The 4,372-nt window shown below is 45.0% G+C and overlaps 1 long non-coding RNA gene across 1 annotated transcript; it reads right to left on the bottom strand.

Annotated features, from left to right (window-relative positions):
* Positions 1-2,095: 2,095 nt before the first annotated feature.
* On the bottom strand, positions 2,096-4,115 carry LOC119977857. Its single transcript, XR_005463298.1, has 2 exons — positions 4,046-4,115; positions 2,096-2,430 (listed from the first exon to the last, which is right to left on the bottom strand). It is a non-coding gene; the product is annotated as an uncharacterized LOC119977857 (long non-coding RNA).
* Between the last annotated feature and the right edge of the window lie 257 nt (positions 4,116-4,372).

The following is a 4,372-nucleotide window of genomic DNA, read 5'->3' as shown; positions in this document are numbered from 1 at the left end:
CATCCACCCGAGGAAATAATCTCTGAACGTCCACTCTATCTATCCCCCTCATCATCTTATAAACCTTTATTAAGTCGCCTCTCATCCTCCTCCGCTCCAAAGAGAAAAGCCCTAGATCCCTCAACCTTTCCTCATAAGACCTATCCTGCAAACCAGGCAGCATCCTGGTAAATCCCCTTTGCACCCTTTCCAATGCTGAGATTTTCCAGCATTTTCTCGGAGTTCTATTCTCTCTTGTTGGAGATGGTTTGTCCATTTCTAATGTCACCCAAATACATCCTCAGCTCATCTGTTTCTTACACCCACTCCCCTGCTTACCCCAACCTTCGTTATTTCCAGATTTGTGTAATTCCAGTGTTGTCTGGCCACCTTCCGACATGCTTCAACTAACTGCTGCTTGTATCCTACTTCACACTAAGTCCTTTTTCACCCATTGTCTCAACTTGCTGACCTACATTGGTTCACAGTTAGGCAATGTTCCTTCAATAGCACCTTCCAAATCCATCATCTTTGCCACTTCAAAGTTCATGGGCAGAAGATGCATGGAAACACCCACCTGCAAGTTTTCCTCAAAATGACACACCATCTGGAAATATTTCACCGTTCCTTCAGCCATTGAGTCAAAATCCTGGAACTCCCTTCCCTAACAGCTCCATGGCTCACTGATTGATGTGACCATCAATTCACTCAAGACACGATTGGAAGTAAACTGTGGTTTTAATAGACTTACAACTGAGCCTGCCTGCGACCAGAGGAACTGAGCGCAGGCTCACAAGGCTGCAGCACTTTATACTTTCGGTAGTGGGAGGGGCCATGGGCGGAGCCAAGGGTGGAGCCCTGTACAAGCTCCTCATCTCCCCCTGTGGGCAGAGCCGCGCAACGGCTCACAGACAGAGCCCACAAGGACACAATACTATACAGTGTGAATTACATGGAAGTACATTCACCACACTGACGCCATGTGTACAACTGTGGTTCAAAAAGGTATTTCATCACCACCTTTTCAAGGGTAAATAGGGACAATAAATCCTTGCCTAGCCCACAATGACATCCAGTGAAAGTTTTTTTTAAAGCCTCAATTTTTAAATTCTCATCCTAGTTTTCAAATTTCATCATAGCACCCAGAATCCCAACAGTGCAGAAAGAGGTCGTTCAGCCCATTGAGTCGGCACCGGCTCTCTGAAAGGGCACCATACCAAGGCCCACTCCTCTGCACTATGCCCATAACCCACCTAACCTACACATCCCTGGACACTAAAATTTATCATGGCCTATCCTGCACATCTTGGACTGTGGGAGGAAATCGGAGCTCCCGGAGGAAATCCAGGAAAACACAGGAACAAGGTGAAAACTTCGTATAGTCTCCAAGGCCAGAATTGAACCTGGGTCCCTGGCGCTGTGAAGCAGCAGTGTTAACCATTGTGATACATACCATGTATTAACTTTCCCCCTATTGGCAATTCCCTCCAGTCCCACAACCCTCCAAGATCTTGTACCAGGACTCAGGGTTTTCTTTATGAAATGAGGGAACCCTTATTACAGCTTTGGGAACATCAGGACATGCCGGGTTTTTAGAGATGTTTATTTACAATTTTTAACGGAAGAATAACAGCATCACGTTGCAATATTTTAATCTGAAAAATAAAACATTTACAATACTGTAGCTTCTGTTAATCAGTTCATCCACCATTGAAGTCCATACCAGCTCATGACAAAATAAATCTTTGAGCCAAAAACATAGCTTAACCACACGAGTCTATGAAAAGATAATATTGACACATTAGGTCTGTACGTGATGTATTGATTATTCATTAATTGCCGAGCTGCAGAGCGAGATGAGCAAGCTCAGTTCAACATCCAAGCTAGGAAATTCCTGAGTTTAGATGCAGAGTAATCCTCCATGGATTTCAGACAGCAATAGATCTGATGCACTGGAGAGCACCACAAACTGGATGCCACTTCAATGCATCAGGGCCACGCAGAGTCAACCAAAACAGAAGTCTGCTGCACTGCAGAGAGGAACCGCAAAAGCACAATTAAAATAATTGAAGAGTGATGTTGGAATTTTGAACAGGGAAGGGCAGAATCTAGCTAATTTTTTGTTGAAAGCACAAATATAATCATATCACCTCAATGTGAAGTAATGCTCCTTAAGTGATCAGATGCAGAAGATAGAACACACAGTAACCTTGAGAATTGAACAAATTGCGCAGTGACATTTGCATCAAGCTGCAGGATCTGGTAACATCCAGCAACTAGAGGATCCACAAATTCCTAGATACAGCATGTCAACATTTTTTTGTTGGGTAGAAAGCACCTGGAAATAGCTATTAATATTTACATAAAATCTCTTAGGACCTTCCTTCCCAATCTTCAGAAGTCTGGTACAGTGACCATGTGATCTTTATCTGTTTCTATACCAATCTCCTCCTGAATTAATAAACCAATGGAGATATTATTGAAATAGGCTCCAAAAGAGATTGTTTTTTCATAGAATTTACAGTGCAGAAGGAGGCCATTTGGCCCATCGAGTCTGCACCGGCTCCTGGAAAGAGCACCCTACCCAAGATTAACACTGAGGCCAATTTTGGACACTAAGGGCAATTTCTCATGGTCAATCCACCTAACCTGCACATCTTTGGACTGTGGGAGGAAACCGGAGCACCCGGAGAAAACCCACGCACACACGGGGAGGATGTGCAGACTCCGCACAGACAGTGACCCAAGCCGGGATCGAACCTGGGATGCTGGAGCTGTGTAGCGATTGTGCTATCCACAATGCTACCGTGCTGTTAGAGCATGTTGTACACCATCAACACATTATACCAGGTTGCCTACCAAACACTGGAAGCCATCACCAAGCTATTGAGAAATCCTCATCGGTAGAGTCCTGCTTGTCTAATGTGGAAAGATTTTATCATCCATTTGCCTTACTGGAGAGCAGAGGCATTGGTCTCATATTTGCCCCTCAGATAACACCACCTGGTAGATGTGCTACACTTCAATTTTATCATCAGTTATTTAAAAGTTATTTATTTGCCTTCAGTTCAGTGGAGGATCTGGTAGGACAACCTCTGATGTACATCCCAGACTAACTCACCGCCAACTGCTTGATGCAGGACTTTGTTTGAGTGGCTTTACCAGAATTACATAATGGCAGCTATCTTTGGACTAGAAGCAGGAAAAGGCCATTCAGATCCTCGATCAGTTGGATCAGGACTGATTTGAAGCTTCACTCCTAATATCTTACCCAAAAATTAAAATGATCGATTTTAGACTTCATGGCTCCAATTAATCCCCAGCATCTACTGCCTTTTAGCAGGGAGTTTTCCAGACATCCACAACCCTTTGTGTGAAAATGTATTGCCTGATTCTCCTTCTAAGCGGCCTCATTCTAGTTCAGCCTGGTTTATGGAACCAATCCTCAATTTTAACCATCCAAGCTCTGGAATAATTTGATTTTGCGGATCATTAGCTGCAAAAATCCAGGATGGATGGTCAAAGGCTAGATTGGAATTTGACAATCTGCCACTGCAGGTGTTGCTCGTGTACAGTAGCACAGTGGTTAGCACTGTTGCTTCACAACACCAAGGACCCGGGTTCGATTCCCAGCTTAGATCACCGTCTGTATGGAGTCCACACGCTCTCCCTGTGTATGCGTGGGTTTCCTCCGGATGCTCCGGCCTCCCCCCACAAGTCCCAAAAGACGCGCCGCTAGGCAATCTGGGCACTCCGAATTCTCACTCTGTGCACCCAAACAGGCGCCGGAATGCGGCGAACAGGGGACCCCCACAGCAACTTCATTGCAGTGTCAATGCAAGCCCACTTGTGACACCAACAAAGATCATTAATATGTAAGAAAATAACTTGTTCAAGTAAATGTATGTTCATCTAGAATATCCAGTGACACAGTCAAAATAAGCATGGGTCCCTGTTGTTCACTAATTGTCCCACTGCCAAACACTCTTTGCAAAGTCCTAACCTCTATTAAACAAAGCCAAACTTGATCCAGTTGAAAGTGACTAGAATTGTTTTTTAAACTTACAAAAAACTGCTTCCTGCTCTTGGGGTACCCTTCCAGCACTGCATCAGTCAAATCAACAACCATTCTCTTTCTTTTCCAGTCCCGGATCCATTAAATGGGATAGCAGCCAGGAAGCCTGCTCTATGATTCTCGGAGGGAGCCTTCGCCGACTCCTGGATCGAGTCCAACAGAGGCAGGACCTCCTTTACCGGCATTCCAGAAGACGTTCCTGCAGCAAGGTGACCAACCCTGCCTGGTAGGCCGTGGCTGCTTTAGCAAATGCCAGCTCTCCCCAGAGGTGGACGGGGCATCAATGCCGAAAACAAATGTATTATCATCAGGCAGCCA

This window comes from Scyliorhinus canicula, chromosome 1 (assembly GCF_902713615.1).
Source record: "Scyliorhinus canicula chromosome 1, sScyCan1.1, whole genome shotgun sequence".
Lineage (NCBI taxonomy): Eukaryota > Metazoa > Chordata > Chondrichthyes > Carcharhiniformes > Scyliorhinidae > Scyliorhinus > Scyliorhinus canicula.
This window is presented reverse-complemented; position numbering and strand designations above follow the sequence as displayed.